At 37.9% G+C, this 13,320-nt stretch overlaps 1 non-coding gene across 1 annotated transcript; it reads left to right on the plus strand.

Moving 5' to 3' along the window:
- The first annotated feature begins 4,562 nt into the window (after positions 1 to 4,562).
- On the plus strand, positions 4,563 to 4,638 carry Trnav-uac (transfer RNA valine (anticodon UAC)). Its single transcript has one exon. It is a non-coding gene; the product is annotated as a tRNA-Val (tRNA).
- Positions 4,639 to 13,320: the final 8,682 nt, after the last annotated feature.

Below are 13,320 nucleotides of genomic sequence, written 5' to 3' on the forward strand. Positions count from 1 at the left end.
AATATCATTTCATGGGGGCATAGCTAAGTGGTAGAGAGCTTGCCTAGCATGTACCAATTCCTGGGTTCAATCCCCAGCAATGGAAAACAAACAGGTGACTTAAAATAGAAGTTTTTTTTTTTTTTTTAATCTTTAAAAGGTAGAAAAGAAGAAGCGAAAAACAAAATCAATAAGATAACAAATAATAAAATGGGACAGCTAAATCCAACCATATCAATAATTACATTAATTTTATTTATCTATTATTGTACTTCCAACATCTTGATCTTGAACTCCAGTCAACAGAACTATGAGAAAATAGATTTTTGTTGTTCAAGCCCCCCATCAGTGGTATTTTGTTATGGTGAAACTAGCTAATTAATATGTATATATTCAATTCAATAAGCCTAATAGTTGAACTCAACAACTCTTTATTGAACATTCCCTATAGCACTCAACTGTGTCCAATGCTGGCAGACCAATTAAGGCATAAGCTCTTGTCCTTCAATGGCCTCTATGTTAGTAAGCCACACACATTGTGGTAAGGAGTGGTTATGCAGAAACTCAGCAATCTGTATGAGTCACTGAGATACATTCCTCTCCATACTTTACTCTGCAGAGGATTGGCAATGTGCATACACTATTAGGGCACACTTTTCTCCATAATTTACCTAACAGGAAGATATGTTTGACACAATTTTTGCACCTGACTGAATGACCATTATTTTAACAAAGGTTTTTTAGTTGCAAGTAACAGAAACTAACACAAAATTTGAAGAGAAGGAAGTTTTTTTGTTTTGTTTGTTTGTACCTTTTGGGACTACAGCTGGACCACAGAAATACTGAAACCAGTTCCTGGAGAGTCATCAGGAATCAAAACCACTCCTCTCTTTGACTGGGGTCCCTCACCCTTTATCTACCTACAGGCCTGTTTTCTTCTCATTTTCTGTAGCCCACATTCTTTGTTTCTCTGTGGAAATGGTGAAAATTGGTATCACCCCAGCCCTATTCTTCAATACTTCATATTTCCCAGACACAGAAGCACTAGCAACTGGCTAGTGACATTGTCCTGGCTCTCGTTTGAGAGAGAGTCTAGTTGTCCACTTAGACCAGATGTCCACTGTTTGTTTCATTGACTTTGGTTAGAGAGGTAGGATAATAGTCACACAGGTCCACTGGAGCTGCAAATAAAAGGAAAAAAAATCTCCCAGAAGGGCAGTGTATATAGAACCTATATCCCAAGAAGTTCCTTTCATATTAGTGTTGCTGAAAGTTGGGTCATTGTCTCCAATGCAAATCCAATAAGGAGGACATGGTTTTAAGAAAAAGGAAAAAGACTTATTGCTTTGCTAGTAAAGGAGAAATACAGGGGACTCCTGTCCCAAAGGCTGTGATTCTGCTTGTCAGTAGGAAGATATATATATATATATAATATATATATATATATATATAATATATATATATATAATTTCTAAAAATTTGTTCTAATTAGTTATACATTATAGTAGAATGCATTTTGATGCATCATACATAAATAGAGTACAACTTCTCATTCGTCTGATTGTACATGATGTAGAGTTACACAGGTCATGTAATCATATATGCACATAGGGTAATAATGTCCAATTCATCCTACTATCATTCCTACCCTCAGGTCCCTCCCCTCCAAATTACCTCTAGTCTCATCCAAATTACCTCTATTCTCCCTCCTGCTTATTGTGAATTAGCATCCGCATTCCAGAGAAAACATTTGACCTCTGGTTCTTTGTGATTGTCCTATTTCACTTAACAAGGTATTTTCCAGTTCCATCCATTTATCCACAATACCATAACTTCATTCTTCTTTAAGAATGAATAATATTCCATTATGTATATGTACTACATTTTCTTTATGAATCCATCTGTTGAAGGGCACCTAGGTTGGTTCCATAGTTTAGCTATTGTGGGTTTTTTTTTGGGTGGGGGGGTGCTGGGAATTGAACCCAGAGCCTTATGCTTGCAAGTCAAGCACTCTACCAACTGAGCTATCTCCCCAGCCCCTAGTTTAGCTATTGTGAATTGAGTTGCTATAAACAGTGATGTGGGAGATCCAAGATGGCTGATTAGAGGGAGACTGCATTTCTTGTCACTCTGTAACTTGGGATTCAAGCATAGGAAATACTGTTTCTCTGTGAGGTAGTCGTCCCTGCCTACTGATCCTCTGCTGTTTACCCCCATTTATCCACTGTGATCCCCCACACTGTGCCAGCAAAAGGTCTGCCTTTTGAGTGCAAATTGCTCACTGACCACTGCCTATCACCCGCCATTTGCCTGTTTGTCTTCTTCTTGCCTGCCCATTGCCTGTCTTTCACCTACCCACCACCCACTGCCTGAAGTGCACCCACTGATCATCCTCTGTTAGCCTGAAGATCACCCGCACATTGGCAGTGGATCACTTGCTGCCCATTGTTGCCTGGAAGTCTATTGTCACAGTACATGCAGGTTTGGTTATACCTTGGTCTGGGGACAGGCCAGGGCCTGGGTATATATTGGGGTGCCTGCAGGTCTGATTGCACCTGAGGTCTCTCTGCCTGGTGTGGTAGTGGCTGCCATCTGGCTACCTCATTGCAGGTTTGCTCCTTTGTGTGAGCACATCCCTAGTGGTCTCTCTGCAAGTTGGAAGGGCATTGGGATCTTGGGACTACAACAAGACATAGGCCTGGGGAAGTTGAAGCCCAAGTCCATCAGATTGCAGCTGGGTTTTTGTGGGCCAGTCTGGGTCTAGAAAGCCTGTGGAAATCCGGAGCCTAGGGGCAGTTCCCCACGGGGAGCACAGTTTGAAGAAACTGGAAATAACTAGGCTCTCTCCAGCTCAGTCAGTCCTGAAGTGTGCAGGGATGGAAGGGGCTGGCTACTATGGGTGGAAAAACTGGAAGAGGGTGTGAGGGCATTTTGCTATTGGCTCACTCACCCAACTGGCCTGGCACCCACAGGACTGGAGCTAACATCAAACTTCAGACATTCCCACCAATCGGCAGAAAAGGGAAGCTGAGAAAATTTTTGAAAGCCAATGGAAGCAATCATTCAATTTTCCATTCAGACTTTCCTTCTTTTTTCTTTTTTCACCCTCTCTCTCTCTCACCTTTATCATCTTTGAATCCAAATATTTTTCATGCATCAATTTATTGAAGAATGAAATGTCTCAATAGTTTTGTTGTTGTGCATTCTTATATTTTTATTTTTTTTTAAATTTGTATATATTTTTTTGCTCACCTGTCTCCCTGGACTCTCTTTCTCACTTCTCTCATACTAACAACCAATCTCTATTAATTCCTCCCTCACTCTTACTATAAATTTTTACCTGTATCTTCTTTCCCTCTCCCTCATAAACATCACATCTTACACTACTTCTGTTCTCTCATTGTTTATCATTTGAAATGGTAAACCCTTTTAGCAAACTTACTGTTATTGTAGACAATAATTGCTTAAAGCGACAAAACTGTAAATGCCTTAATAGGAGCCATTTGGTTTAAGGTGGTGTATCTTTTGCATTGGGTGCTGCTAATATTGGCCTCCCCTCACCTTAAAGGTGAGATATTGGAAGGCTTCAGGGACACTATGAGACTACAGGGTAGAATCTGTACTGCCTCAGCTCCATATCACTAGATGAGAAGATACACAAACATGAAAAAACAAGGGAACAAAATGCCTCAAACAAACCAAGATGTTCCAACAATAGAATCAATCCACAGACAACATGGTAGAAGAAATGTCAGAGAAGGAATTTAGAAAATGCATAGTTAGATTGATCTTCAAAATAAAGGATGGTATTGGAGAGAAAATGTAGGAAATGGAAGATCACTTCAATAAAGAGGCAGAGATTATAAAAAGAATCAAGCAGAAATCCTCAAAATGAAGGAAACAATAAACCAAATTAAAAATTCAATGGTAAGTATCACCAACAGACTGGCCCACTTGGAAGACAGAACCTCAAACAATGAAGACAAAATATATACTCTTGAAAATAAAGTCAACCACACAGATAAGATAGTAAGAAACCATGCACAGAACTTCCAAGAAATATGGGATAACATGAAAAGACCAAATTTAAGATTTACTGGAATAGATAAAGATCTAGAGATACAAACCAAAGGAATGCACAATCTTTTCAAAGACATGATGTCAGAAAACTTCCCAAATCTAAAAAGTGAAATGGAGAATCAACTACGAGAGGCTTACAGGACCCCAAATGTACAAAATTACAGCAGACCCACACCAAGGCACATTATAATGAGAATGACTAACACTAAGATAGCATTTTAAAGACTGCAAGAGGAAAAAATAATCAAATTACATATAGGGGAAAACCAATTTGGATCTCATCTGATTTCTCAACCCAGACCCTCAATGCCAGGAGGTCCTGGAATCACATATATTAAAGTCTGAAAGAAAATGTATGTCAACTCAGAAGTTTATATCCAGCGAAATTAAACTTCAGGTTTGAAGATGAAACAAAAACCTTCCATGATAAACAAAAGTTAAAAGAATTCTCAGCTAGAAAGCCTGTGCTATAGAACATTCTCAGCAAAATAATCCATGAGGGGTCTGGGGATATAGCTCAGTTGGTAAAGTGTTTGCCTTACAAGCACAGGGACCTGGGTTCGATCCCCAGCACCAAAAAAAAAGAAAAAAAAAAATCCATGAGGAAATAAATTAAAAAAAAAAAAAAAAACAGCAAAGGGAAGAACTACACTAAAGGAAAGGTCAATCAAAGGAGAAACTTAGTCAAGTTAAAAAGCAAAAATAAACCAAAATGATGGGGAATACAAATCATATATCTATAACAACCATGAATGTTAATGGCCTAAACTCATCAATCAAAAGACAGACTGGCAGATTGGATTTTTAAAAAAGACCAACAATATACTATCTTCACTCTTGAAGTTCTAGGAAAAGACATCCACAAGTGAATGGTTGTGAAAAAACACATCACTCACATGAACTATGTAAACAAGCAGGGGTTTCCATCCTCATATCAGACAAAATGGACTTTAAACCAAGGTTAGTCAGAGGGATAAAGAAGGACATTTCATATTGCTTAAAGGAATCATATACTATCAAGACATAATAATGGTCAATATATATGCCCCAAACAATGGAGTATCTACATATATCAAACAAACACTTCTCAATCAAGAATCAAAGTGGCCGCAACACAATAATACTGGGTGACTTCAACACACCTCTCTTACCATATATAGACCTTCTAAACAAAAACTGAGCAAAGAAACTATAGATTTAAATGATACAACCAATGATTTAGACTTAATGGACATATGTAGAGTAATTCATCCATCATCGAGGGAATACACTTTCTTCTCAGCAGCACATGGATCCTTCTCTAAAATAGACCATATGTTATGCCACAAAGCAACTCTCAGCAAATCAAAAAAAATAGAAATAGCACCTTGTATTCTATCAGATCATAAGAGAATGAAACTAGAAATCAACGATAAAATAAAAAAATAGAGGTGCCACTTCAGGACCCTGGCCCACTGATGCCCCATGTGGACTCAGTGCCCACACTGCCAGTGCAGCCATCTCTGATTATCACTGAAGCAGAAGCTATCATCTTTAGGTGGGGTAAACTCCCATCCTGCGACTACTGCTGGAGACTGGAAGCTCATTGTCAGGTACCTCTCATGCATCAAGCTACTAAAGACTTGGGGGGTTTGAATAGTATATGACTGTTATATTGTAGATTTTTTTCCTTTCTAAATTTTTAATTTTTAATTTTTTTATGTTTCTTACTCTATTTTCCTTTTGTTTACCTGTTTCCTCAGAGTCTTTTTCTCCCTTTTCTCATGCTAAAAACCAACTTCTTTTGACTCTGCTTTCACTCTTCCTATGATCTAGTACCTCTGTATACTTTCTTCTTATCCCATTAACAGTTACATCCTACACCCCTCCCCATCCTCTTTGTCCACCATTAGAAATTATAGACATCATTGCTATTGATTATAGCAATGATGATCAATGATGATTATTGATCATAGACTACTGATTATAGTGTAGATAATAATCAAACTCATCCTATTTATTATGACAATACTGTTAATGTCTTTGAAGGGGCTATTTGGCTTAGAGCTAAATATTATTTGTACTGGGTACTGCTAATATTGATCTCCCCATTAAAGGAGAGGTATTGGAAATCAGCAGGGTCACTATAAGCCTATGGGGGGATATTGCAATACTTCAGATCCACATTGCTAAAGGGGAAGTTACAAAAACAACATGAAAAAACAAGGGAAGAAAGTGTTCCAAATGAACCAAGATTCTATATTAATAGAATCCAATGACAGCATGGTAGAAGAAATGTCAGAAAAGGAGTTCAGAATGCACATAATTAAAATGATCTGTGAAGCAAAGGATGAGATAAGAGAGCAAATACAGGCAATGAATGATCACTCCAATGAACAGTTAAAAGTGCAAATGCAAGAAGCAGAAGATCATTTCAATAAAGAAATAGAGATTCTGAAAAAGAAAAAACCAAAACCAAACAGAAATCCTTGAAATGAAGGAAACAAACAAAATTAAAAACTCAATAGAAAGCATCACCAACAGACTAGATTACTTGGAAGACAGAACCTCAGGAAATGAAGACAAAATATTTAATCTTGAGGGCAGGGGAGATAGCTCAGTTGGTAGAGTGCTTGCCTCACAAGCACAAGGCCCTGAGTTCAATCGATCCCCAGTACCAAAAAAAAAAAAAAAATTTAATCTTGAAAATAAAGTTGACCAAACAGACAAGATGGTAAGAAATTATGAATGGAACCTCCAAGAACAATGGTATGTCATGAAAAGACTAAACTTAAGAATTATTGGGATTGAGGAAGGCACAGAGATACAAACCAAAGGGATGAACAATCTGTTCAATGAAATGTATCAGAAAATTTCCCAAACCTGAAGAATGAAATGAAAAATCAAATACGAGAGGTTTACAGAACACCAAATGCACAAAATTACAACAGATCCAACACAAAGGTACATTATGATGAAAATGCCTCACATACAAAATAAAGATAGAATTTTAATGACTGTGAGAGAAAAGCATCAGATTACATATAGGGGGAAACCAATATGGATGTCAATATATTTCTCATTCCAGACCCTAAAAGCTAGCCTGGAACAACATATTTCAAGTTTTGAAAGAACATGGTTGCCAACCAAGAATCTTATACTCTGCAAAACTAACCTTCAGATTTGATGACAAAATAAAATCCTTCCATGATAAACAAAAGTTAAAAGAATTTACAAATAGAAAGCCTGCACTACAGAACATTCTCATCAAAATATTCCATGAGGAGGAAATGAAAAACAACATCATAATCAGTAAAGGGAGGAACTACCCTAAAGGAAAAACCAATCAAAGGAGAAACCAAGTCAAATTAAAAATAAACCAAAATGATCAGGAATACAAATCATATCTCAATAATAACCCTGAATGTCAATGGCCTAGACTTATTAATCAAAAGACACAGACTGGCAGATTGGATTTAAAAAAAGACCCAAAAATATGCTGCCTTCAAGCGACTCATAAAAAAAGACATCCACAGATAAAAGTGAAAGGATGAGAAAAAATATACCACACACATGGACTCAATAAAAAAAAGCAGGGGTTTCTATCCTCATATCAGATAAAGTGGGCTTCAAGCCAAAGTTAGTCAGAAAGGATAAAGAAGGACATTTCATACTGCTTAACAGAACTGTAAATCAACAAGATATAACAATTATATATATTTATGCTCCAAACAATGGTGAATCCATGTATGTCAATCAAATCCTTCTCAATTCTAGGAACCAAATAGACAACACAGTAACACTTTAACATACCTCTCTCACCACTGGATAGATCTTCCAAACAAAAACTGAGCAAAGAAAACCATAGAACTCAATAACACAATAACTTAGACTTAACAGAAATATGTAGAATATTCCATCCATCAAAAAGTGAATCCATTTTCTTCTCAGCAGCACATAGATCCTTCTCTAAAATACACCATAAGTTATGCCACAAAGCTACTGTTAGCAAATACAAAAAGATAGAGATACTATCTTGTATTCTATCAGATCATGATGGAATGAAATTAGAAATCAATGATAAAATAAAAAACTACTCCAACCCCTGGAGACTAAATAATACACTATTGAATGATGCATGAATAACAGAAGACTTCAGGGAGGAGATAAAAAATATTCTTAGAGGTAAACAAAAATGACAGTACAACATATCAAAATCTCTGGGACACTATGAAAGCAGTACTAAGAGGAAAATTCATTGCATGGAGTGCATTCAATAAAAGAATAAAAAGTCAACAACTAGATGACCTAACATTACATCTTGAAGCCTTAGAAAAAGAACAGAACACCAAAAGTAGTAGAAGAGAAGAAATAATTAAAATCAGAGCTGAAATAAATGAAATTGAAATGAGAAGCAATTCAAAAAATTGACGAAACAAAAAGTTGGTTGTCAGGGACTAAAAGGAAATTCTTCTCTTAAGAACAGCCTGACCTTTACAGAGAAATAGTCTAAGGAACATCTTGTGGTTGGCTAGTTTCATATGGCGCACCCCCTCCCACCTCCCGGCTAATAGTTCTGACGATATGGCGCCGTCCCTGCTTCTCTTCCGGGATTTTACCTTCCCGCCAGTGCGAACTTGCACCCTATCAGGAGCCCAATAGCAGAACACAGCCAACCAGCCTGCGCCTCTTCACACCCCTCCTTCCCTCAGCACATAAATACCCCAGTGTGAACAATAAAAATTTGCAGCTTGATCAGAACTCCTGTCTTGCTGTCACTCCTTGTGTCTCTTGTCCCTTCATTCTTTCTCTCTTAGGTTCGCCGTCCTCATTGATGTCCCGCAGGTCGGGACAGTTGGTTTTTGAGAAAGTAAACAAAATAAATAAACCCTTAGCTACACTAACGAAGAGAAGGAGAGAGAAAATTCAAATTACTAGAATTTGTGTTGAAAATGGAAATATCACAACAGACACCATTGAAATACAAAATATAATTAAAAGTTATTTTGAAAATCTATACTTCCAACAAAATAGAAAATCTCGAAGACATCAACAAATTTTTAGATCCTCCCAAATTGAATCAGGAGGACATACACAATTTAAACAGATTAATTTCAAGCAATGAAAAAGAAGAAACCATCAAAAGCCTACCAACCAAGAAAAGCCTGGGACCAGATGAATTCTCAGCTGAGTTCTACAATACCTTCAAAAAAGAACTAATTTCAATAATCCTCAAAGTATTTCATGAAATAGAGAAGGAGGGAACCCTTCAAAACTCATTCTTAGTATCACCCTGATACCAAAACAAGACAATGACAGATCAAGGAAAGAAAACTTCAGACCACTACCCCTGATGAACACAGACGCAAAAATCCTTAATAAAATTCTGGCAAATCACATACAAAAACATACTAAATAGGTAGTGCACAATGATCAAGTGAGGTTCATCCCAGGGATGCAAGGTTAGTTCAACATCTGGAAATCAATAAATGTAATTTTCATCACATTGATAGACTTAAGATTAAGAATCATATGATTATTTCAATAGATGCAGAAAGTGTTTGATAAATTACAGCATCCCTTCATGCTCAAAACACTAGGAAAAAATAGGGATAATAGAAACATACCTCAACATTGAAAAGGCTATCTATGCTAAGCCTACCGCCAACATCATTCTAAATGGAGAAAAACTGAAAATATTCCCTTTAAAAACTGGAACAAGACAGGATACCCTCTTTCACAACTTCTATTCAACATTGTCCTTGAAACACTAGCCACAGCAATTAGACAGTCCAAAGAAATTAAAGGAATATGAATAGGAGAAGAACTCAAGCTATCACTATTTGCTGATGACATGATTCTATATTTAGCAAATCCAAAAAACTCTACCAGAAAACTTCTAGAACTAATAAATGAATTCAGCAAAGTAGCAGGATATAAAATCAATGCCCATAAATCAAATGCATTTCTATTCATCAGTGATAAATCCTCTGAAGGAGAAATTAGGAAAACTACTCCATTCACAGTAGACACACACACACCAAAAAAATACTTGGGAATCAATCTAACAAACTGTGTTTATTTATTTTTTCAGTACTAGAGATTGAACCAGGGTGCTCTATCATTGAGCTACATCCTCAATCCTTTTATTTTGTATTTGGAGACAGGGTCTTGCTAAGTTGCTGAGGTTGGCCTTGAACTTGCAATGCTTCTGCCTCAGCCTCTGGAGTCACTGGGATTATAGGTGTGTGCCATTCTGCCTGGCCCAAATTACTTGTTCAGATGTCATAGTAGTATAACTTAAACTTCAGACTTTATGATTTCATATTTTGTTCTTTTTTAAGTTTTTTTTTCTTGTTTCTTTGACGTTTCTTACAAATCCTTTTGTCGAGGGCTGATTTTCGATAGATCACACAAGGGAGCTGCTGTGCTATGTAGGAAATCCTGACCCAGAAGCAGGTCCTCTACGAATGGTTTACACCAGTTCTCCACAAATGTGCGTTGTATGTCCTATTTTATTCTTTGAGAATGTGTTTCAGCTAAAACTTATGGCAAAATTATTATAAAGTATTTTGGGGAGAGAAGAGCTTCCTCTAGGAGGATTGTATTAATTTGAAAATAGCTAATAATGTTTCTGTGTGATTGGGCTGTGAACAAGTATATCATCAGATTGCTTGGAACTTAACTGTCTTCTGGAATAAGAAACTTAGTGCCAAAGGAAAAAAATAATTTAAAAAGGAAAGAAACTTAGTGTTTCCCAAACATCCATGGGGTCTCTGCAATGGAAACTGATGATGTTCTCCACTATCTTTTCAGCTTCCTAGTACTGTTTCTGTGCTTTCCTCTGGGTTTCCACGTGCTGTTGCTTCCAAGGTCCACATCTGGGACTTTTGCTGGAGACTTTCTTTGAGCAACTAAACCTTTGTTTGCCCAAGAAAAGAAGCAGGAAATACATGAGAGTCCACTCCCTGTGGCCCCACCTTACTGCACCCCACCCCTTAGACTAGCAGGAGAGTACGGGAGCCAGGCTCCCTAAGCAGCTCTCACTGTCAGGTTTCCCTGCAGTTTCAGGGTGAAACCACCCTTTGTCCTTCAGGGTTTCTGTCCTACTTGTAAAATAAATCACTTATATGTATGTGAAAATATATCACAATGAATCCAAGTATTATGTATAATTAAAATGCATCAATAAAAATCAGGAAGAAAGGAAGGAAGAACTTCTATATCAATTCTGGTCACAAGTATGCTTCAGGGAATCTCAGTCTAAGACAGTCATCTTTATACAATTTTATTCCTTCTGTCTATATTAAAATTCAACACACACCTGTTGTCCAAGCTACTTGGGAGGCTGAAGCAGGAAGATCACCAACCTGTGCAAAGAAGCCAGACCCTGTTTCAAAATAAAATAAAACAAAAAATGGCTGGGGATGAAGCTCAGTGGTAGAGCACTTGCTTAACATGCTCAAGACCCTGGTTCAATTCCCAATACTGTAAGCAAAATTAAAATAAAACTCAGTATGGGGCTGGGATTGTGGCTCAGTGGTAGAGCACTTGCCTAGCATGTGTGAGGCACTGGGTTTGATTCTCAGCATCACATATAAATAAATAAAATAAAAGTCCATTGACAACTAAAAAATATTTAAAACACCTCAATATGACTTTTAATAATACTATTTTATAATGTTTGGAGAGTGGAAAACCAAGACTTCGTATAATGCCACTCTTAGAGAATAGGGAAGTACCTCTTACTAAATCACTGAGTCTGTTTCTCAGGAAACTTGGGAGTTCCTAGGGAGCAAGAGTTTGGTGGTGTGAAGAGGTAAGTGGGGCAGTGGCTGACAGGGGGATGTAGCTCGGTGGTAGAGCCTGCCTGGGTTCAATTCCCAGTACCCCCCACCCCGCCACACACACAAAAGTGCACTATATAATAAAATTTGAGACAGGCTATATGTAGTTTTCTGGCTGCACAGAATTCATGGAGGCAGGCGTGACGGCGCCACAAGGTGGTGCTCTGACTACATTCACAGCCACAGACTGACTTTCTGGGTGCTTTGCATTTCCCCACTCAGGCACTCAGTCTTTCAAGGGCTCTAACTAGAGGTCTGTCACACTCCAGCCACAGTCAGCCAGCCTATCATTAGTGCCAAGTCTTCCTCCTGGAGCAATGACAGTGTAAATTTCGGCAATGGCAGAAAGGGGACAAATACAGCTGTTGTGCATTTTAGAATAATTGCCACAGACCATTTGGAGACAGTGTTATAATCACAGCCCTTATACAAACTTATACAATATTTCACTTTCCTATTTTAGACCCCCTGAAAATTCTGTATCATTAATTTGTGAATCTATTCAACACACGGGAGTCAAGAATTATCTGCCCCCAGTTTTACAAAGTGAGACTTGTACTCCCCTGGAAGTCACCATGCTCTTTCATCTCACTATCCTGCCATTACTTCAGTTGGCAACTCTTCTCACCCCACTGACTGAGCTCAGCACAAATGCCATTTGTGAAAAGGCTCTTTCTACTCCTACCCCAAGTCTGGGCTCCTTTATTCACCTTCATCTTCTCCAGTTCATCCATGTGTTGGCATTTCTCCCGTGTATTCTAAGTGTTTCTTATCTGTCTCTTCTACCCCAAGTCCCTTGAACTTTCTTTTTATTTTTTGGGTACCAGGGATTGAACTCAGGGGTACTTGATCACTGAGTCACATCCCTAACCCTTTTTTGTATTTTATTTAGAGACAGGGCCTCACTGAGTTGCTCTGCACCTCGCTTTTGCTGAGGCTGGCTTTAAACTCTGGATCCTCTTGCCTCAACCTCCTGAACCACTGGGATTACAGGTGCACCACCATGCCAGGCCCTTGAACTTTCTTATCTTTATATCTTCAGTGTCTATCACAGTCCTCCAAATTGTGATGGGTGGATGAATGAATAAATGAATTCTAAAAGATCAAAGACCCAAAGCAGAGATGGAAACATCCCGACACTGAGATGGCAAACCAGAATGTCTTACTAGCTATTGTGATTGACTGTATCTAGGTCTGTATTTAGAAAACTCTTAAATGGCCCTAAATGGAAAAGTCCAGGCGTTACAGTGAGTCACAGATCAGGAGAGATTTCCCATTAAGACTCCATAGTCCCCAATCTGCATGTAAGTTCTGAACAACACAGCTTATGAAGTGAGACTATCTGCCATATACTGTAGTCAAATAGCTTCTTAGAATGGATATAATTGGAAATATAATAAATAGAAAGACAAACTTCGTGTTCCTCCTAATTTCT

This window comes from Sciurus carolinensis, chromosome 11 (genome assembly GCF_902686445.1).
Source record: "Sciurus carolinensis chromosome 11, mSciCar1.2, whole genome shotgun sequence".
NCBI classification, from domain to species: Eukaryota; Metazoa; Chordata; class Mammalia; order Rodentia; family Sciuridae; genus Sciurus; species Sciurus carolinensis.